A 25,011-nucleotide genomic window follows, 5' to 3' on the forward strand; every position below is an offset into this window, starting at 1 on the left:
CATTCCATGCCAGCTGTCACTATTGAATTCATTTTGGGAGAAGTCTTTGAATATTTTCATGAGAGCCAAGTTTTCATACATAGAGGATGGATTTTCTGAAACATTTTTAATTCATTGATCATTATTATTAATGAATTAGGTAATGAATCAATTGTCCTAAAGAATATCATTTTTATTTGGAAAAAAAGAGATGGGATTATAATATTCTAGTGCTAATTTTCTAATGTGGTTTTAGAAATGATTCTGAAAGCAGTATGAAAACTCGCTTGAGAAAAAATGGCTTACACCCACACAAAATGTCTGGTTGCTTGAAACATACTCATTTAAGGTCTTATACACTTATTAAAAATTGGCCAGTGACCAGACTGCAGAATAGTTTACAACATGCAAGACATATTGACTGTGCACCTACTACATGACAGCCAGACATTATGTTATGCTGGAGATCCACACATGATCAATATATATCAAGAGGATTATAATATAGTGAGAAGAAAGCCATGGAAACAAACAATATCATAATGCAGTTGGTATGGGAGAATTCTACAAAGTGTAGAGAATGGTGAGTAATAACAGCTAACATTTACATAGTGCTTTCTATGTGTCAGGCTCATACTAAATAAATTAATGTATTTAATACTCATAGCAACTAATATAAGGTCAGCATTATGCATATGAAAGAGGCAAGAAGAGTTATCTGAGGAGTAACATTCAAGCTGAGGCATGGTGACTTGAGTTGGTGGGACATAATTGAGAAATACAAATAATAGATCATAAATGGTGAGTAAAGTGCTGGGTATTGAATAAATGCAATTGGAGCCAGAATGAGGCTGCATACATATTCTATCTATCTATCTATCTATCTATCTATCTATCTATCTATTTATCTATCTATCTATCTATCTATAATGTAATCTATCTATCTATCTATCTATCTATCATCTATCTATCTATCTATCTATAATGTAATATATAGATAAAAGGGCCAGGTCATTGAGGGTCTTGAGTGACACCCAAAAGAGATCAGGATTATCATGTAGATGATGGGAACTCTTAGGAATTCTAAGCATTTATTTGAGCCAAATACCACCTCAACAGCCAACTAACTAATGGGGGGTAGACTTACAAAGACAAAGGTAAGAATTAAATGCTGAAATTGTCCACCAAGGCATCAACAAAATAGAGTAAGCCTGAAAGATCTCTGAACACAAATGTTTGCTTAGAAGAACACAATGAATATCTGGAGGCTTGGCTCTCCTGGGAATCTAAGATAGTCCACTTAATTCTCCAGAGAGAGCCAGGCAATGTGACCTTTGACTCAGCTTCAGTGCTCCAATGAGGGCTCTTGGCCCTAACCATGGGAACTAATTCCACTCAGAATCAAAGCTTGTTTGTACAGTGAAATGAATAAATGTTTTTAAACCTAGACTCTGACTTCTTACCAGTCTGTGTTGCTAAAATACCAAAGAATAATTATAATAGGATTGCTAGTCAATGTTTTTTTTTGTCTGCTATAACATTTAAATTAGACTAAATTCAGCTGTTTGAGTGCCCTCTGACAATATTTTTTCTCTCCACTCCATGACTGTTTTATCACTCTATACTCATTTGACCTAATCGGCACCATTCTGCACTCTCAAATGTTTATCCTGTTAAGTGAATTTTTAATCTAACTTTTGTGGCTTTCAGTTTCATCAGCCATCCACAGTGTAATATCTAATGTTTTAAAATAATCTAGACAGTTAAAAAAAAAAAAGCGGGGGGAGGGGGACGAATTGCCGTGTTATGAAGCAAATGATTAATTAAAGCAAATTAGATTCTGGCAGTTCTTGCTATCATTATCATGTGTTCCCCAAGTCGACTAATAAATCTTTGTTGAGAATGTGTGCCTTCACGAGGTTCAAAAGTCACCTGGGAAAGGACATTATTGACTAATATTTTGTATTGCTGTTAGTCTTATATTCTATTACCCTATGGAATAACAACTAATATTTTTCAAACATTTAGAGTACATTCAGGTGTCTGACTTTGCTCACTATTTAGAGGGAGGTTTGGGAGGGGAGAACTCAGCAATTTCTCTACTACTCGAGTAAATTACAATTAACCGATACAGCTAATATATCGGCAAACGCTAGAAAATCTAAAATACGCGACCCTGAGTGCCTGCCGCACAATACCGTCCTCGCTGTGGCACAGTCCCGGGATTTCAGCAGCTGCAAATATTCTCTAAACTGCACAGTACAGCGACAGCAGCACAGCTTTACCCTATTTCAGAGGTTTGCCTCCTTTCCTTTCCTAATATCTGGCACTTCACATTGAGGAAAGTAACAATGCCGAGGAAAACGGCTCTCTCTAAATCCGACCAAATGCTGCTGCCATGCAAACTAGACAGTCTGTGTCGTTTCTGAAGGCACAGAAGGGAGATATTGACAGCTATTTCAAGAAAGGGACCACGTACTTGCCTTTATTTAGACTACTCAGAGTGTTGTCACTGAAATCAACCTTTAACAATTTTTTTCTAAAATCAACTGTTGCATTTTTCAAACTTATACTCTTTACTGCCTAATTCTGAGTGTTTTTCAGTACATCCTCTACAACTTTCCCATTTGCTTTACCTCAAGCTTAGCCAGCTGTGTCCTTTTTGCCCAAAGCCAGGCAAATGCCAGGGTAGACTGTAAGCTCAGTTCTTTGCAGTCTCTAGTCATCGAATGCCACATTGTCTTAAAACGTAATCAGGAGAAGGTGCAAATTTATTTGAAGTTTATGATATTGTGACAGAAAAAAAAAACAGTTTTGAGACAATAATATAAATACCAGCAATAAACTTATCTTCCAATTTGTTAAATAAGGGGGGGGGGGAGGGATGGAACATAATCCCCAAAGGTAAAATTTTAGATTGTAATAAATAATTGCATATTATTAAATATTTGTACTGGTTTTGAAATAGCACAACCCACAAAACTCTAAGATATGGTCGAATGAAACTAATGTTGCTCCAGTCAATCCTATAATGTTTAACCTCTACCCCCTGCCATAGCTTTGTAATAATTTTCATTTCATTGGGCATGCCTAGAAAACAAAACAAAACAAAACAAAAAACCCCAACTATACATTTAAATATGTACACATAGGTATTCATTTTTTTTTGTTCCTTTAAAACTGCAGATTCTGAAATAAGCTATGATTACCCATCAAAGTCATTTCCTCTACCCACTCCCTCTCTCATCCTCCCACTCTCCACATTTGAACACGTTTCTCTTTTCCTTGGGGCTCTTTTTCTTCTTTCTGCAGCACAGCTTCCTGGTGCCTCAGCAGACTGGAAAACAGCCTACAGTGCTGCTCACTATGGCAGCACATCCTCACGGCCTGGGTGTTTTCTCAGACAGTTTAAAAATGATCCAGTATTGCATGAGTTAAAAAAAATTCCCCCTGGAAAAGCTAATTATTGCATGCAGATACTTCTTTGTGTGATCAAGGAGGGGACAATTTAATAGGCTCTGTAATACAACCAAGAACAAAATTGCTTTAAAGGAAGTCTCTTGTTGAGTGACAACTCTGTTGCCTGAGCCAATTAGGTCCCAATAAAGAGTGTTGAATTGGCTCCTGCTTTCTCATTAATTATGTTCTGTCACAGACATGGGGCTTGATTTAGCAATTTTGTATTACATTAAGATACTGAAAGGCCGGGAACAAATGGCTCACTCTGATAATAGGCATTCTCTACACGGTGTGACATTTACTATCCAGCTGTCCGTAAGGCAGCCTAGCACTTCAGTTCAGGGGTTTATTTGTCATTGCTTCAAAGGGACACTCAGCTTTTCACAAAAAAAGAAACAGAGAGGCTAATAGATAGGACAAAATGTACTGCTGATATGCTTTATTAGAGATAGGATGCTAGGGTTTTGCTAACAAGCTCATCCGTTGGGACTCAGCCGAGTTTGCTGCCAATCATCCTACACACAAAGGCACACTAGTTAACAAGGAGAAATGAATTACAGACACTTATTCTGCCGGTGGGATCACAAATACACCAATCTGTGAAAGAGGCACAAACTCCAGAGACAAACTACATATTTGTCAATAACCTCCTAGAAAGAACCCTAGTAATTCTTTGAAGACCTTTGATTTAGCTTCCCTCTAAAATACATGTATAGGAAATGTTTTCATTACCATGACATTCTTTCTTTGTTATTTGCACAAATTTTCATCACATTAAAAACAGAAAACTGAGGAGGTCTGCAAATGTTTTAGTAGGTATCTATACACTACTTTTCATTTCCCACCACAGGGAGCTACTGTCTGGTTATTTCATTAAGAATAAGAGAAAATTAAATTCTTAATCTTTAGGTTTGAGTTGTGATCTACCAATGCACTAGGATATAATCTAAAACTATATATATAAAATGTATACCAATTGTGTGTGTGTATATATGTAATATATGTATGCAATATAAGTACATATATATATATACATATATATATATCAATTTAAATAACAAGTTAGAGACAAATGCTAAATCCTTCTGGCTAAATAATTATATGACTTTCTATCATAAATGTGTATATATGTACCACTATGTATATACACACACATATCTATAAAATCTTCACATAATATACATTTATGTATAAAGGTATGACTTCATAATGCATAAACATGAACCTAAATCAATTTCTGTATATGGAATATAGTGAGAGTTTATACATTTTATGTATGAAACTAAGCAAAATCTCTGACCTTGGCATTGATCAACATTTGGCCACTTCTATTATTTAAACATTCTATTCTCCTACAAACATATCATAAAGAAGGGCCTATTGTTGATTTCAAAAAACAGTAACCTTCAACTCAAGTTTATCTACTGACCACATGAGATTAATCAAATCTGAATATGTCATGTGCAGGTTAATTACAAAACAGCTCTCCAAAATAGTTCCTACAGACAGTACACTGTTCATCTGATTGCAGCTGCAACAGTTCATTTAATTTATTCTGCTCACCATCTTGGATTGTAGCTACTCAAGGCTCAACTATGGAAGGTATAAAAGGATAAAAAGATTAAGCAAAGATTTATCAGGCTCTCTTTCCTCAGACAGAATCTTAAAGGATATGAAGATCTTGAGTGTTCAGTTTCAACCTCAGGGAGAATCCATTCCTCTGTCTTTGCTGCTTTTACTCTTTCATGGAGCTCAAAGTATCCTCTACCAATTGGTAAGGTATAATGAGAGCAGCATGCTGCCCTCATAAGGAAGCTTCTTTTGTCTTTTCCTACACAAGACAGAGATCCTAAATAATTCTTTATCTTTATTGACCTACTAATAATTCCAGGGAAAGAAGACCATGAAGCAGAGATGTAGAACAGCTAAAAGCCCCAGATGTATGTGTGATAGATCCTTTTCTTCCTCTAACCCTCATTAGCAGAAAGGGATAGGTAAAATAATTTGTTTTTAAAAAGATAAAAAAATAATAATTTGTTTAAAGAAGCAGATATTATCTAATGCAATCCCTAAACATTTTTTCTAATTTCTAAGTATTAAGAAATAATTTTTTGATAAGGCATGTTCCAAATCATCTCCATATTAAAATAATGCCTTAAAAATGGAAAAAGAGGGGGGAAATCATGTAAAAATACAATGCTGATTTTCTTTCCTTTTCTCCATTCCCCCCAAAATAATCATATGCAAGAAAGCACTTGTACATTATTTCTTGACACCAATAATATCTGTGAATTATATATATATATATATTTTTAAAGTGTGTACTGAACACAGATCTCATTGAAAGAGCTTAAGGAGTATAAGGGAACCATAAAATACTTTTTTTCCTCTCCAAAACTTGCCATGTTTCTATTTAAGAAAAGCCTTTGCAATAAATAATACACATAATAGAGTCAAGAATCATTTTATCCTCACTTAGCAGGAGCTTTGTCTTTGTTATTCAGGTATTCCACAAGGTTGAAATCTTTCAAAAAGCCTGAGCCCTCCTCAGGCTGAAGCAAAGGTATTTATATAGACATTAAGTATTTTTGTCGCAATTTATATTTTCAAAGCCCTTTGTACCCATTCATTAGTTCATCCAAATAACTTCCTTCTGAAGTAAATTAATGCTTTGTTTACCAGGCAGAGAGAATTACATTCTGGGAGGTGACTGACACATGACATGGAGGACTTAGGTCACACATAAAGAATGACTATATCTCAGAAAGGGTTTTCTAAGGGTTTTATGGAAACTTCTTCAACTCTTTAAAACTAGGTGGGACCCTTACTGAAATGCTTTAGTTATGACTTTGTTGTGGTTTACTTGCAGGCAGAAGAACTAAGTGATTCCAGCTCTTATAGCTCTAGTTTTATATACTCTTGGGACATTTTTGCTCATAGGACAGATGAGGAGCAGGCTGCAAATCAGAGGATAAAACTAATATCTAAACCTAAAGGATCATGTCTTGCTAATACGAAATATTATAAAAGGATAGTTGGGGGAACTGTGTCTTTAAAATGGTTTTCTTGGAGGGGGGCATCTGGGTGGCCTAGTCAGCTAAGCATCCAACTTTGGTTTTGGCTCAGGTCATGATCTCAGGGTTCTGGGATCCAGCCCACTCTGGGCTCTACACACAGCACTGAATCTGCCTAAGACTCTCTCTCCCTCTCCCTCTGCCCCTCCCTGTATGCTGGGATGCTGTCTGTCTGTCTGTGTCTCTCTCTCTTTAAATAAATAAATAAATAAATAAATAAATAAATAAATAAATAAATAAATAAAATTTTTTTTTTTTTTAAGGTTTTCTTGGAAATGTATTTCCCTGGTTATGCCAAGGGAAATGTACAAACAGGCCCCTTGTGTAAGACTATGTTTATCTTGAAAGATCCTACTCTGTCACACCCATTAGTTACCTCCTAATTAATATCTGATTCTACATCTATTTTATCACTTAACAGTATGGTAACTTGAGTCCAAAGATGGTTTCCACAATTCCATTCTTCCTCCTATGTTGATATGATCTCTAGTATCTGGGTTGCCTGCAACTGTTTTGACCTCAAGATATAGAATAAGTGATGCTGTGCCAGTTTCTAGCCTTTAGAAGGACTGGCAAATTCCTCATTCTCTCTCTTAGAATGTTCACTCTTGGGGCACTACTTCATCAAGCACTCAGCCACCATGTAAGAAGTCTAGGGTCCTCTGTGAGACAGACCACATGGAAAAGCACTGAAGCACAGACAAGTAAGTAAAAACAAAAAACATTTTGGACATTAACTCTGTCAAGTCTTCAGATGACTCCATCCCTAGCCATCATCTGATGGCAATCACCCAAGAGATCCCCAAATTAGACCATAGCTGAGCCTAATCAATTCCCAGAACTTTGAGAACATAATAAATTATTATTATATGCCATTAAGTTTTGGAGTGGTTGGAATCAGATAACTAGAATAACTATTATCAATGCTGTCTTCTCCATTTCCCCGGGTCTTCACAAAAGTATGCAAGAAAAATAGAAGCTGGGCTGAACTAGACTAAGCTAGAAGAACAGGGCTATTAAGAATTGGCAGCATGGTATAGAGGACTAGAATCAGTCTTGAGAAATCTTGAGCAAGTTATTTAACCTCCCCAAGTACCAATTTCCTCATCTATAAAATGGGACTAATAGTACAACCTCAAAAGATTATGAAGATTTAACGAACTATAGGCTGTTAAGCACCTAACACACTGCTAAGAGAGGCAAATCCTCCATAACATGAACTATTATCATTGTTTTCCTTATTAGTGTTGCCTAAGCATGCTAGATCTTCTGAATAATCTGCTCAAGCTTCAAGTCATTACCTTTTCCCAAAATGCTCTCAGACTAATTAAAGTGGACATCCAGAAGACATGATCCCATTCCAAGACCATTGTTAATTGGACTAGAGGAGAAGCCTGTTCATTTCTGTGTGTAGCTATAATGATACTGGGCTAAGAAAAGAGCTAGAAGATGTCTAAATTTCAGCCTGTGGACTGAGAACAGAGAAAATCACACCAGAGATATATATAAATATACATATAAGTTTCCTAGAACCCTAATGGTTTTCCAAGTTTTATAGCTGTTTCATGGCTCTTTCTGAGACCGAAATGTAATCCTTCTTTGGGGTACTGCAGGATGCATCTATATCTTTATGATGTTCCCTCTTTTCTCTTGAGCCAACTTAAATTGGTTCCTGTCCTGCATCCAAAGAACTCAAGCAAAAGAAGAGGGAAGAAAGGAGAAAATTTCTTTTTTTAAAAGAGATTTTATTCATTTATTCATGAGAGACAGGGAGAGAGGCAGAGACATAGGCAGAGGGAGAAGCAGGCTCCATGCACGGAGCCAAATGTGGGACTCGATCCCGGGGCTCCAGGATCGCGCTCTGGGCCGAAGGCAGTGCTAAACTGCTGAGCCACCCAGGCTGCCCTAAAGGAGAAAATTTCAAAGAAGGCACCGTCAGTGGCCTCCCAATACCAGAAAGCAATCAGGATCCAAGACTCGATCCACTGAAATACTGCTTAAATTTTACACTTCCTTCTATGACTAAGGCTCTATTTATCAATGGTAGAAAGGTCCAATGTTGTCGTCTTTTTTTCTCTTAGTAACAGCTTGAGATATAGTTTGCAGAACAGGCAATTCATCCATTTAAAGCATACAATTGAACCGTTTTTAGTGTATTCACAGAGTTGTGCAGCCATCATCACAATTAATTTTAGAACATATTCATCACCCCTAAAACAAATGCCATACCCATTAGCAGTCACTTTCCATTTTTCCTCTCACCACTAACTGCACACAGTCTAGGGCAAACACTAACTTTCTATAGATATGATCATTCTAGACATTCATATAAATTGAATTATACAGTATATAATTTAGTAACTGGTTTCTTTCTCTTAGCATAATGTTTCATAGCTCATCAATGTTGTAACATGTGTCAGTACTTCTTTCCTTTTTATTGAGCAACAATCGCCCATAGTATGGATATGCCACATTTTATTTATCCGTTCATCACATGATGGACATTTGGATTGTTTCCACTTTGGGCTATTATGAATAATGATGCTATGAACATTTAAGTAGTAGTTTTTGTGTGGATATATGCCTTCATTTCTCTTCAGTATATATCTAGGAGTAGAATTACTGTGTTACACAGTAATTCTATTTTTAAACAGCCAGACTATTTTTCAAAGTGGAGGCACCATTTTACATTCTCTCCAAAAATCAAGAAAGCTCCCATTGCTCCACAGTGTTTGTTATCTTCTGTTTGTTTTTAAAATATAATCTTCCTAGTGTGTGTGAAGTGGTATCTCACTGGGTTTTATTTGCATTTCCCTGATGACTAATGATGTTGAGAATATCCTCAAGTGTTTATTGGCCATTTGTTTATCATTTTTAAAGAAATATTTATTCAGATACTTTGGCTATTTTTTAATTGGGCTGTCTTTTTGTTGTCAAGTTGTTAAGAATCCCTTGTATATTCTAGCTACAAATCCCTTATCTAATAAATGATTTCTAAATATTTTCTCCCAATCACTGAGTTCTCTTTTCACTTTCTTGATGGAGTCCTCTGAAGAAAAAAGGTTTTAATTTTGATGAAGTCTGATTTATCTATTTCTTTTTGGTTGCTTGTGCTTTTGGAGTCTTATTTAAGAAAACTTTGCCAAAACCAAGATCACAAAGATTTCCCTATATTTTCTTCTAAATATTTTATAGTTTTAGCTCTGATATTTAGGTCTTTTATCCATTTTGAGTTAATTTTTTTACATGGAGGTAGGGATCCAACTTCATTCTTTTGCATGTAGATATTCAGTTGCCTAACAGTACTTGTTAAGACAACTATTCTTTCCCATGTTGGACTGTTTTGGTATCCTTGTCAAAAGTCATTTAACCATAAATGTGAGTATTTGTTTCTGGGTTTCTAATTCTATTCCACTAATTTATAGATCTATCTTTATGCCAGTATCACACTTACTTTGATTATTGTAACTTTGTAGTAAGTCTTGAAATTAAGAAGTATGAATCCTATAATTTTGATATTCTTTTTCAATAGTGTTTGGCTGTTCTACATTCCTTAAATTTCCAAAAGGAATTTTAAGGTCACTTTCTCAATTTCTGTTAAGAGCTGAACTGGGATTTTGATGATAATTGTGTTAAACCTGTAAATCAACCTAGAGAATATTGCCATCTTAACAATATTAAATCTTCCAATCTATGAACATGGGATATCTTTCCATTTATTTAAATATCCCTTAATTTCTCTCAACAGTGATTTGTGGTTCTCAGAATTTAGTTTTGCACTTATTTTGTTAAATTTATTTGTAAATGAATTTGCATTGCATCCAATGCCATTTTGATGGCATTAAAAATGGTACTGCTTTTTCGATTTTATTTTCAGATTATTTATTGCAAGTGTATAGAAATACAACTGACTTTATATATTGATCTTGTATCCTGTAACCTTACTGAGATTGCTTATTAGTCCTAATAGTTCTGTGAATTCGTTAGGATTTTCCATATACAAGATCATATCATCTGCAAATAGAAATTGTTTTACTTTTTTCTTTCCAATTTAGATGTCTTCTATTTCATTGTCCTGGCTAATTCCCCTGGCTAGAAATTCCAGCACAATGTTGAAGAGAATAACAAGAGCAGACATCTGTGTCTTGTTCCTAACCTTGGGGAAAAGCATTTAGTCTTTCACAATTAAGTATGATATTAGCTGTTGGTTACCAATGTCTTCCTGGCCAAATATTATGTTCACAACACACATTTTTGAGATCTTGAAAGCAAATCTCCATGGTTTATAAATATGACTAAATACTTTCCAATTTTTATAGTCTTAAACTGTTAGTATTCCAAATTTCACAATACTCATGTAGATATATAACAGAAACAGTTTATTGGGTTATTAGGAAAGGTATATGGAAATGAGTCTTATAACACAGTCCTGGATGTCCCTTTCATTCTTGGGTCTACTCTGAACATCACTCTTTTGCAAATTGATTCTCCTACCTGATTTCTCCTACCTCTCTGTGAGAACCTATGAGTAAATATGGTGCTTTAGAAAATGCAACAGCTTAGGCAAAAAGATTATTGTTTATTTCTCCTAAAACATACCATGCTTTTTTCATGTATATCTACCAAATGTTGTTGAAGAAATCAACTTCTTCCCTCCCATATATGTATAATCAGTGATTCTCTGATTAATGCAGAAAAGTTTTTTTTAATTTTCAAACTAGATAAATGAAAACTTTCTTCAAAACTAAGTCCCCTTATTTTTAATAAAAAACTAGAACTCAACCTCTACACATCTTTAAAAGACAAAGGTTTTTTTTTATCTAAATTAGTAGTTTTTTTTTTTTTAACTAGGCACAATTGATATATAGCATTATATTATTTTCAGGTGTACAATATAATAATCTGATATTTGTAATATATTGCCATATAGCATTATATTATTTTCAGGTGTACAATATAATAATCTGATATTTGTAATATATTGCAAAATGATCATGATAATCATTATAATTATCATCAGTCACCATACACAGTTACAAAAATCTTTTTTCTTATGATGCGGACTACTCTCAGGAACTTTTTTTTTTTTTTTTTTTTTTTTTTTTTTTTTTGTTTGTTTTTTTTTTTTTTTTTTGTTTTTTTTTTTTTTTACTCTCAGGAACTTATTTAAATATGCAATAATGTATTATTAACTAGAGTCATCATGATGTGTATTTTACCCCATGACTGATTTATTTTATAACTGGAAGTCTGTACCTTTTGATCCCTTTCACCTATATTGCCCACTCCCCTTGTTCCATCTTTGGCAACCACACACATCTGTTCTCTGTATCTATGAGCTTGAATTTTTTTTTTTAGATTTTATTTATTTATTCATGAGAGACACAGAAAAAGAGGCAGAGACATAGGCAGAGGGAAAAGCAGGCTTCCTGTGGGGAGCCCAATGCAGGACTCAATGCTATAGGACCCTGAGATCACGACCTGAGCCGAAAGCAGATGCTCAATGGCTGAGCCATCCAGATGCCCCATGCTTGAATTTTCTATACATAAGTGAGATCATACAATATTTGTCTTTCTCTGTCTGACTTATTCACTTAGCATAATTCCTTCAAGATCCACCCATGTTGTCACAAATGGCAAGATTTCATTCTTTTTAATGGCTGAGTACTATTCCAGTGCGTATATATTGCACATTTTCTTTATCCATTAATCCATCAATGGACATTTAAATTGTTTCTATGTCTTTACTATAATAAATCATGCTATAATAAACATAGTGGCACATATATCTTTTCAAATTAGTGTTTTAATTTTCTTCAGATAAATACCCAAAAGTGAAATTCCTGGATCAGATAGTTTTATTTTTAATATTTTGAGGAACTTCCATACCATTTTCTATAAAGGCTGTACCAACTTACATTCCCACCAGCAGTACATGAGGTTTCCTTTTGCTCTACCTCCTCATCAACATTCATTATTTGTCTTTTTGATACTAGCTATTCTAAAAGGGTGAGGTGATGTCTCACTGTGATTGATTTTATATTTCCCTGATGATCAGTGATATTAAACATCTTCTCATGTACCTGTTGGCCATATGTATGCCTTTTTTGGAAAAATGTCAATTTAGATCTTCTACCCATGATGTTTTTATGGATTATCTGAGTTACTTATATATTTTGGATATTAATCCCTTATTGGATATGTGATATGCAAATATTTTCTTCCATTCAATAGGCTGCTTTTTCATTTTGTTGATGAATTCCTTTGCTGTGCAGGAAATAAATTGTTAAATGACTCATCATTTATTTTTTCCGAAAAACTTTTAGATTTGTGTTATTGCTAGAAATATAACTGTTAAAATCTTCACCCTTCCAGTTTTATTATTTGTAAATTGAGAGGATTAAAGAACATAAATATAAAATTTCTTCCAATGATAAAATTCATAACTTTCAAGTTACAAAACAAGGATACATAAGGTTTTTAGGCTGATGTGAAAATTTTCTAAGGATTAATTCAAATAACTACTTTATTATATTGCCTTTCCATTTTAAATATTTTTTATTCTCCATTAAATAGTGTTATTTAATTTTTTCAGAAATCAGCACAATTTTTTCCTTTAAAGTTAAACAGTTTACTTGCTTTCCAACATTTAATTATCTCTATCATAAAAAAACCTTTTCACTTAATGGAATTATTTAAACAATTTGATATGAGTTGGGAAGCTAAGATAGTGGCAGAGTAGGAAGACCCTAGGGCTTGTCTTGTACCTCAAATACAGGTAGATAACTATCATATCATTTTAAATACTCCATAAATCAACCTGAAGATTGACAAAACAAACAACACAACTAAAGGGAAAGAAGAAGTCACATCAAGGAGGTAGGAAGTGTAGAGCTGTGGTTTGGGGGAGAAATGGATTGTGGGTGCTGTGGAGGTGAAGGAGACATGGTCATAGAGAAAGGAACAAGATAAAGGAAAAGAGAAAGAGAGAGAGAGAGAGAGAGAGAGAGAGAGAGAGAGAGAGAGAGAGAGAGGAGTACATTGGGAAGTGTACAAAAAGAACATTTCCCCAAAGCCATTGGCTGGAAAAAGAAGAAGGACTGATCTTCATGAATTCTTGCAACCAGAGGAGCTTAAAGACTAGAATTTTAAAGGTCAGCAGGCTTGGCTGGGATAGGGCTCAGAGGACATCACCCTGTTCCTGGAGAAAAGGCAGGCAACAACCTGGGGGTAGATGTATAAAAACACTGATCTGAAGAATGCCTGGGGCACACAGTGGGGAGATTATTTGCTTTTCTCAGAGGGCTTCCCTAAGAGTCAATGTTCAGGGAGAGGTCTCTCTAGGAAGAAAGGAGTCAACGCCTGCTCTTTCCCTCCCTGTGCTTCAGGATAAACACAGAGCCACCTGCAGTAAGCAGCACAGCATCAACACTGGCTGCCTAACCTGCTTACATCAAGTCCCATACACCTGCACTCTGGCAGGACTGCCCCTTTCAATCAAGCTCGCCTCAATCCCAGTGTGATGGGCCCCATCCCCAGAAGATGAGCACAAACCCCTGCCCATACCACATCGCCTGACCAGAGAGTTCTGTAGGGCTTCAGTCCAGTTCAGTTCTCTTTTAATAAGCAGACCGAACCACACCCAGTTAAAACTCACCACATTCTGACCAAGGACTAAACACTCCCCACTGCAAGTAAGGATAGCATCTGCAGATGACTGACTTAAAGGACAGAGCAACCAAAGCATAACAGCAGAGTGCACACAGCACACACCAGAGACATTCCCTGAAGCACCAGACCTTGGACAATGTATGATCTCTTCTTCATAAAACCATTACTCTCAGGGGCAGAAAACATAAGAGGTTTTTCTAACACATAGCAAAAGGCAGAGACTTAGACAAAAATGCCATGATAAGGGAATTCATCCCAAATGAAAAAACTAGATAAGGTCATGAGATCTAAGCAAACAGACATAAGTAACTTGCCTGATAGACAATTTAAAGCAACAATTATAAGGATACTCGCTGGACTTGAGGAAAGAATGGAAGACATCAGGGAGATCCTTACAACAGAGGTAAAATTTTAAAAGAATCAGAAATAAAAAAATGTAATAACTGAGATTGAAAGCAGGTTTGATGCAATGAACATAAGGCTGGGTGAAGCAGAGGAACAAATAAGTGATACAGGACACAAAACAATGGAAAATAATGAAGCTGAACAAAAGACAGAAAGAATTATACCTAACAAGAATAGACTTAGGAAACTCAGTGACTGCACCAAATATAATAACATTCATATCATAGAAGTCCCAGAAGAAGGAGAGAGGGAAAGAGGCAGAAAATTTATTTGAGGAAATAATAGCTGAAAATTTCCCTAATTTGGGAAAGGAAACAAACATCTAGATTCAGGAGGGACAGAAGACTCACATCAACATAAACAAAAGCAAGCCAACACCAAGACATATTATAATTAAATTTGCAAAATATAGAGACAGAGGAAAATTCTTAAAAGGCACCATGACAAAAGAAGTCCTTAACTTTTTACAAAGAAGACCCATAAGGCTAGCTACAGAATTTTCAACAGAAACTTGGTACATCAGAAGAGAGTGGCATGATATATTCAAAGTACTGAATGGGAAAACTCTGCAGCCAAGAATACTCTATACAGGTTATCAACCAGAAGAGGAGGATAGATAAAGAGCTTCTCAAACAAAAACAAAAGGAGTTCATGGCCATTAAACAAGCCCTATAAGAAATATTAAAGGGGATTCTTTGAGTGGAAGGAAAGACAAAACTGAAAAAAAAAGAAAGAAAGGAACAGAAAAAATCTCCAGAAAAAATGACAAAATGAGTAATAAAATGTCACTTAATACCTATCTATCAGTAATTACTCTGAATGTAAATGGACTAAACACTCCAATAAAAAAATAGAATGGATTGAAAAAAAGCAAGATCCATCTATATATTGCCTGCAAGAGACTTATATTAGACCTAGAGGCACATGCAGATGTAAAGTGAGGGGACAGAGAAACATTTATCTTGCAAACAGATGTCAAAAGAAAGCTGGAGTAGCAATATCTGTAACAGACAGACTAGACTTTAAACCAAAGAGTGTAACAAGAGATGAAAAAGAGCAGTATATCGGAATAAAAGGGACAATCCAACAAAAATATCTAATAATTGTAAATGTTTATACACCCAACATGGGAGCACAGAAATACATAAAACAATTAGTAACAAACATAGAACTTATTGATAATAATACAGTAATAGTAGGGAACTTTAACACCCCATTTACATCAGTTGACAGACCATCTAAACAGAAAATCAGCAAGGAAACAATGGTTTTAAATGACATACTGGACCTGACGGACTTAATAGAAATATTCAGAACATTTCAACTTAAAGCAATAGAAGACACATTTTTTTTTCACCAGGACATGGAACATTCTCCACAATAGATAGCATACTAGGTCACAAATCAGGCCTCAAGTACAAAAAGACTGAGATCATATCATGCATATTTTCTGACCATAACACTATGAAACCTGAAGTCAACCATAAGAAAAAATCTGGAAGGACCACAAATACATGGAGGTTAAACAACATGCTACTAAACAAGGAATGGCTCGATCAAGAAATCAAAGAAGAAATAAGAATACATGTAAACAAATGAAAATGAAAACACAGTAGTTCAAAACTTTTGGGATGCAGCAAAAGTAGCCCTGAGAGGGAAGTACATAGCAATATGGGCCTATCTCAACAAGCATGAAAAATCTCAAATAAGCACCCTAACCTTACACCTAAAGGAGGTAGAAAAAGAAGAACAAATGAAGCCTAAAGCCAGGAGGAGGGAAATAATAAAGATTAGAGCAGAAATAAATGATATAGAAGCTTAAAAAAAGAAAACAGAACAAATTGATGAAACCAGGAGCTGCTTCTTTGAAAAAAAATTAATAAAATTTATAAACTCCTAGTCAAACTTATCAAAAAAGAAAAGAGAAAGGGCCCAAATAAAATCATAAATTAGAGAGGATAAATAATAACCAACACCACCAAAATACAAGCAATTATAAGTGAATATTATGAAAAGCCATATACCAAAAAATTGGGACACCCTGGAGGAAATGTATAAATTACTAGAAAGATATAAACTACTAAAACTAAAAGAGAAGGAAATAGAGAACTTGAACAGATCAATAACCAGCAAAGAAATTCAATCAGTAATCAAAAATCTTTCAAAAAACAAAAGTCCAGGGCCAGATGGCTTCACACGGGAATTTTACCAAACATTTAAAGAAGAGTTAACATCTATTCTTCTCAAACTATTCCAAAAAATAGAAAAGGAAGGGAAATTTCCAAATTCATTTTATGAGACCAGCAATATCCTAATACCAAAACCAGATAAAGACTTCACTAAAAAGGAGAACTATCAACTGATATCCCTGATGAACATAAATGCAAAAATCCCCAATAAAATACTAGCAAATTGAATCCAATAGTACATTAAAAGAATCATTCACCACAATCAAGTGGTATTTATTCCTGGGCAGCAAGGGTTGTTCAATAGTTTCAAATAAATCAATGTGATACATCATATTAATAACAGAAAGGATAGGAATCATATGATCCTTACAACAGATCCAGAAAAAGCATTTGACAAAGCAACAGCATCCATTCATGATAAAAACCCTCAACAAAGTAGGGTTCAAGGGAACATACCTCAACATAATAAAGGCCATATATGAAAAACCTACAGTTAATATCCCCTTCAATGGGAAAAAAATAAGAGCTTTTTCTCTGCAGTCAGCAACAAGACTGGGATCTCTACTCTCACTACTATTATTTATAATAGGACTAGAAGTCCTTGCTATAGCAATCAGACAGCAAAAAGAAATAAAAAGCATCCAAACTGGCAAGGAGGAATATTTGCAGATGACATGATATTCTATACAGAAAATCCAAAACTCCACCACCAAAAACTTGCTAAACTGTTACAAAAATTGAGTAAAGTCACAGGATGCAAATTCAGTATATAGAAATCTGCTGTATTTCTACACACCAATAATGATGCAGCAGAAAGAGAAATCAAGGAATCATACCTATTTATAATTGCATCAAAAACCAAAAGATACCTAGGAATAAGCCTAACCAAAGAGGTAAAAGATCTATACTCTGAAAACTATAGAACACTAACAAAAGAAATCGAAGATGACACAAAGAAATGCAAAAACATTCCATGCTCATGCTTGGAAAAACAAATATTGTAAAAATGTCCACATTACCCAAAACAATCTGCACATTTAATGCAATCCCTATCAAAATACCAACAGTATTTTTCACAGAGCTAGATCAAACAATCCTAAAATGTGTATAGAAGCACAAAGGACTCTGAATAGCCAAAGCAACCTTGAAAAGGAAAAGCAAAGCAAAGCTGGAGTCATCAAAATTCCAGACTTCAAGCTATACTATGAAGCTGTAATGATCAAAACAGTATAGCACTGGCACAAAAATAGACATAGAGATCAAGAGTACCGAACACCCAGAAATGAACCTACAACTATATGGTCAATTAATCTTCAACAAAGCCAAGAAAGAATATCCAGTGGGAAAAAAGGCTCTTCAACAAATGGTAGTGGGAAAATTGAACAGAAACATGCAAAAGAATGAAACTGGACTACTTTCTTACACCATACACAAAAATAAGTTCAAAATAAATGAATGACGTAAATGTGAAACATGAAACCATTAAAATCCTAAAGGAGAACACAGGTGGTATCTTTTTTGACCTCAGCACTAGAAAATTCTTACTAGATATGTCTCCTGAGACAAAGGGGGGAAAAAGGCTAAAATAAACTATTGGGACTTCATTAAAATAAAAAGTTTCTGCACAGTGAATGAAATAATCAAAAAACTAAAAGGCAACCTCCTGAATGGGAGAAGATATTTGCAAATGGCATACCTGATAAGGGGCTAGTATCCAAAATATATAAACTTATAAAATCCAACTCCTAAAAAAGAAATAATCCAATTAAAAATGTACAGAAGATATGGATAGACATTTTTCCAAAGAAGACATACAAATGGCCAACAGACACATGAAAAGATGTTCAACATCAATGATCATTTGGGAAATACAATTCAAAACTACAATGAGATATCATCTCAGACTTGTCACGATGGCTAAAATCAACAACACATGAAACAATAGGTGTTGACAAGGACGTGGAGATAGAACACTTTTTAAAACTGCTGGTAAAAATGCAAACTAGTGCAGCTACTCTGGAAAACAGTGTGGAGATTCCTCAAAAAGTTAAAAACAGAAATATGACTCAGCAATTGCACTACTATTTACCCAAAGAATGCAAAAATACTAATTTGAAGGTATACATGTGCCCCAATGTTTATAGCAGTATTATCTACAATGGCCAAATTATAGAATAGCCCAAGTGTCCATAGATTGGTGAATGGATAAAGAAGAAATGAGATATATATATAGAAAATGAAATATTACTCAGCCATAAAAAGAATGAAATCTTGCCATTTGCAATGACACAGATGGAGCTAGAGAGTATTATGTTAAGCAAAATAAGTCAGTCAAAGAAAGACAAATATCATATGATTTCACTCATACGTAGAATTTAGGAAACAAAACAAATGATCTTAGAGGGAAAAAAGAGAAAACCAAGAACAGACTCTTAACTAGAGAACATACTGATGGTTGCCAGAGGGGTAGGTTGGATGGAGCTTTGGAGCTTTGAGGAGTACACTTATTGTGGTGAGCACCAGGTGTTGTAAGTGTTGAATCACTAAATTCTTCACCAGAAACTAATATTACCCTGTATCTTAGCTAACTGGAATTTAAATAAAAACTTAAAAAAATAATGTTATATTAATGGAAAACATTCTTCTCAGGATTAACTCCTAGATTACTTTGATTTTGTACTTACTTGCATTTATCATAATGCACACTGCTGTCTTATAGCACTATGATTTACAAAGTAATTATCAAATGTGGGTTTATGTTGAACATTTGCATAAGTTAAGAAATGTCAACATATCAACTTTCTCTGAGAAGCCTTCCCTGATTCATCAGCCTAGATTCGATCTCATTGACATATGTTTACAGAGTTGCATACTTTTTCTTCACAATATTACATATCTAATGTCATATTTCTCTGGTTAATAATTATTAATAGCTCTCTACCCCCTAGATTGGAGACCCATTGTTTCCCCATGCTTGGTATGAATGGATCCATGAAATAATGCATCATTATCAGAGTATATCTCTACTATGTTCCACTTATTCCTTTGTTGTTACTCTTTTTTCTATCAATAATTTAAAAACCTTAAATTTCTTAAAGATAGAACTCAGATATTTCTCTTTGGGCCCAACCTGGCACTTAAGGATTAACTGAAGAGAATGACAAGAAGTGATGAAAGAATAAAGATTTAACTGAAAATTCTGTCAGAGCCCAGATCCACAGGAACAAGGCTAATTGTTCTGAGGTTCCTGAGAGGCCTGAGCCACTGCCATAAAGGGTTCACCTGGCCACCAGCTTCAGCAACAGTTCTTCCACTTCTGTCCTATCTCCTTGCTTGTCTTGATTTCTAGAATACAGACTACTTGGTTTGGAAATTTTATGGTAACATCTTTCTCTGAACTCTGGTTCTTCTCATTTCTCTCCTTTTGGCTTCCCTAGATTACTAACTAGCTACCTTCCCATGTGAAGAAGGTTTTCCCAAGCCTTCTGGGCTCTATAACTCTCTGCTGCCCCTATCAGCAGCAATCACCTGTAGTCACCTCCAGGGAAATCCACCTGCTTAAACTTGGCCATTCTGATTTGGTTCAAGATAGAGTCCTCAATATTTCTAACTTGTTTGCATGTATAAAAGTCATATTTAACTCAAATCTCACATGTTATTTTTAAAGCCAGTTTAAGCACAGTAATAAGGGTTTTTAGAAAGAGGTCTACTGTACCTAGTGAATAGTCTAGATTTACAAGGCAAGCACTGAAGACACTTGTTTCCAACTGAGACTAATCTTTCAATCCAAGTAATGGCATGCAAGTGCTCATCAGTAAAAACAACTTATGTACATTGATGGATATGCTTGTCCTCCAACTAGAGGCACGCACACTTTAATTTTGAGTGCATTTTATTTATCTAGAAAAAAAGTTATTTGTTAAAATAACAGAATCCTTATTTGCTAAAATAACAGAAGCCATATTATTGAAATATAAATTATACACCTTGTACATTATGGTTTAAAGTAAATCACCACCAAAAAATTAATAGTTAATTTGGGAAGAAATGATTGGGAAGAAGGCTGTCACTTTTTATTTTGTACCTCTTTGATCACTCTGAAATTTCTAAACATGTACATCTACAACTTGTGTTATTCTTAAATATCAGCGGAGACTAGATGGAGAGCATATTTTCAATAAATTTTTATATTTTTGCATCTAAGAAACTAATATTCCTCTTAACGAATAAGGCATAGATTTTTTAAATTAAGGAAAATATTTGAAGGAATATGAAGCAGTAAGACTATGTAGGTATAGATCAGGCATGTCCCAATCAATTTAAAATGTGTTTATTCCCTATGTAAAGATCAAACATGGAAGACCTAGCTCACATAGTCTTCCATTGAAATCTTCCAAAGCAGAACAAGGCTTCAGTCAGCACAGAGGTCTTGCTGAGAGGTAGAGCGGCATTTAAATAAAGTTAAAGAATAATGAGGATTCTTTAGATGAAGCTAAAGAATAACAAGGAACAACTTCAAGAAAGCAGTTGTTTACTCAACAGTAAGCATTAATCCAGGTGTTGGTTTTGTGCTATCTATACAAATATGACTCAGTGGTAGTTCCTGCACCTAAGGCACCTACAGTCTAGTGGAGGGGAAAGATGCAGTAATACAAATAACTAAAATACTCTATTACAATTCCAGATAATTCTATAAATTAAAAATTCTATGTACAGTGTATCAATGGTACACAGAAGAAGAGCTATCTTCAAAGGGAGAAGACAGAAGACATTTCACTGAAAAGATGCTACCCAACATCTTATGATAAGGCTGGAAATCAAACTACCTAAACTAGAAAGAGTTCATAATGTGCTAACCTAAAAGCATGACTCTCAAAATCTTCCCCTACTACTGTCAAGCTCTGTTTGCAACCTCATCTCCTACTGCATGTGCTTATAAATACTATGCTCCCACCACATGAAAATATAAGGGTCATAAAACATGCCATGCATTTTCATGGAATTCTTTTGCTGGTACTCTTTCCTGGTGTGTTCAATGTCCTTTTTTGTTTTTTCAATCTGTCAGAATCCTTATTCTTAAATTTCATCTAAATGCCACCCTACCTGATGCTGCCAATTAGTTTCTCGCTTCTTCCTCTAATATTTGTTGATTTTACTAAGTGCCAGGCATTGTTTTAAATTCTTTACAAGTATCTAAAACAACCATTTTAGGTCAGTACCCAGGTTGTTCCCATTTCACGACTTAAGTAACTGAAACCTAGCAGGGTTAAACAACTTGTTCAAGGTTATACAGCAATAATTGCTCCTACTTGTTGAGAACCAACTGGTTTACAGAGTTGATTTATTTACTTTACTAATACCACAACTTTGTGAAGGAATTATTGCTTTATCTCTTTGTTAAGGTGAGGGAAAAAAAGTTAAGAAGTTAATGAGTTCCCACTGCTATTCGTGGGTAGAGCCAGGATTCAAATCCAGTAGGCTTCCGAACCTCAACCCCAATCAACCCCAACATCCACCTCACTCACACCACTGACATGACAGTCTCTCTTTTTACCCCATTTCCTAATCAAATTCAAAGACTTCTTGGAACAATGACTTCCTCATTATATGGATGTGAAAACTGAGGCTTAGAATCTTTTTTTTTTTTTTATTGGTGTTCAATTTACTAACATACAGAATAACCCCCAGTGCCCGTCACCCATTCACTCCCACCCCCAGCCTTCCTCCCCTTCTACCACCCCTAGTTCGTTTCCCAGAGTTAGCAGACTTTACGTTCTGTCTCCCTTTCTGATATTTCCCACACATTTCTTCTCCCTTCCCTTATATTCCCTTTCACTATTATTTATATTCCCCAAATGAATGAGAACATATAATGTTTGTCCTTCTCCGACTGGCTTACTTCACTCAGCATAATACCCTCCAGTTCCATCCACGTTGAAGCAAATGGTGGGTATTTGTCATTTCTAATAGCTGAGTAATATTCCATTGTATACATAAACCACATCTTCTTTATCCATTCATCTTTCAGTGGACACCGAGGCTCCTTCCACAGTTTGGCTATCGTGGCCATTGCTGCTATAAACATCGGGGTGCAGGTGTCCCGGCGTTTCACTGCATCTGTATCTTTGGGGTAAATCCCCAACAGTGCAATTGCTGGGTCGTAGGGCAGGTCTATTTTTAACTCTTTGAGGAACCTCCACACAGTTTTCCAGAGTGGCTGCACCAGTTCACATTCCCACCAACAGAGGCCTAGAATCTTGCTCAGGTTTTATCTCGAGGCCATGTTTCTCAGCATCATAATGCCTTGTCTCCATCAAAAGCTCAGAGGGAGTTGATAATCAGTCTCTAATTGCTGACCTCCATTATTACCTCCACATTCTGGGTGACTGCACTCTGACTATTCCTCAGGGCAATGTAAAGCCTTGTAGAAAAGAAGATAGCAGATTCTATGGCAGATGGCCAAGAATCTGAGACCTGCTATTTAAACATGCTCACAGACATGGGCTATCAGGATAATTAACTTTAATGCGTTAAAAAAATAACATACAAATTTATGATAAAGGTGAGTAAATAAAAATATTATTGAACAAATATAAAATCAAGAATATGTGCAACACAATGAAAGAAATAAGAAAAGATCATCTGCAAATGCCTCAGTTGCAAGTGAGTTGAGCTGCCAATCTAACTTATTCTGTCAACCTACACAAATTATTTTAATTTTTTACTTCTCCTTCCTCTAACATAACGCCTTATTTTTAAAATGGACATTCTTTTATGATTTCCAAAGGTAAACAAAATACCACTGTTAAACCCTCAGAAGTTCTTTAAATCTCTTTCATAGCCTTTAAATGGATTTACTGCACCTTATGGAGTGGTACTTTGCTATTTTGAAGGGGGGCTGCTTGACACCCTAATACGTCCATGAACTTGTTTTAAAATAAACATATGATACAGTGAGAATAGTTAAATCTTAGCTCCTCAAAAATTATCCAACATCACGTTTCAGTTACACAATAAAATGAATATGATGTGCTTACATGGCTCAATCAGTTAAGTGCCCAACTCTTGAATTCAGTTCAGGTCAGCATCACAAGGTCATAAGATTGAGCTCCACATCGGGTTCTAAGCTCAGTGTGGAGTGTGCTTGATTCACTCCCTCTCCCTCTGCCCCTCCTCCTACTTATATATTCACTCTAAGTAAATAATCTACAAAAATATGAATACATGGTTAGAATAAATGTAAAACTTTAATGGCCTCTTAATTTTCATAGCACCTCACAGTTTATAAAATACTTTCATAAATATTGTTTCAATTCGATTATCACAACCCTATAAGGTAGAGAAAGTAGGATTCATATTCTAATATTACATGTGTGTTTCTATAATTATTGCCCTGATTTACACAGCTAATAAAGTGGTAAGGTCACTGGAAATTGCTTTAAGTCAAATTTGTTTCCACATGCTATTTATCTTTCTAATGGCCACGAGGGATTTTAGGATTCATTTAATCCAATTCCCACATGTCAGATACGAAGAAACTGAGCCTTACAGAGGTGACTAATCCAAAGTTATTGATCAGGCAGTCATAAAGTCCTAGAAAACAAAGCCTCCTGACCTTTGGAGCATTTTTACTAAACCATATTAATTCAAGTTGGGGGCGTCCCATTATGAAAGAAAGTAGAGAATGCTACTGATTTGGTTATTCATTGCCTTAGAGTCCCACCCCAAGGACAAGTCTTTGGGTGTGACCATATTTCACAACAATCCTACAATGTCTTGTTGGGCTTCTCCTAATGATGCTAAAGATGCAAGTATACAAGGAAAGAAATAACCCTTCAACCAGCATCCACCCACCACCTCCCTTTATCACCTCCCCCATGAAATTCTAAGGCCCTATCAGCATCTCCAGATGCGGAGGGGGCTCACTTGAAGAGGTATGGCAAGAAGAAAAGATATGACAAGGCTGGGAGAAAGTTTAAAAAAAAGAAAAGCAATTGTCTTCATTATGCTAACAGAGATCTCATGTCTCCACACAGACCTGACTGCCTACAATGAGCCCTGCTTTTCAGCATTGTGCCTGAGCTCACCACCCCCACCACAACTCCTCTGTTCCCCAGTTAAATTTACACTCCTGTCCAGCACTGTGGGAACGAGACCACAGACTGTCCTGTCTGACCAGATGGGTTGAGAGTCTCTGTCAACACCAATACTATTTTGTACCACAAACTAAAATA

The 25,011-nt window shown here is 35.4% G+C and overlaps 1 long non-coding RNA gene across 1 annotated transcript; it reads left to right on the forward strand.

The window, feature by feature from the left end:
- Positions 1–25,011, forward strand: LOC111097205. The gene is made up of 3 exons (XR_005362831.1): positions 1–562; positions 7,110–7,216; positions 24,814–25,011. It is a non-coding gene; the product is annotated as an uncharacterized LOC111097205 (long non-coding RNA).

This window comes from Canis lupus, chromosome 8, assembly GCF_011100685.1.
Source record: "Canis lupus familiaris isolate Mischka breed German Shepherd chromosome 8, alternate assembly UU_Cfam_GSD_1.0, whole genome shotgun sequence".
Taxonomy (NCBI): domain Eukaryota; kingdom Metazoa; phylum Chordata; class Mammalia; order Carnivora; family Canidae; genus Canis; species Canis lupus.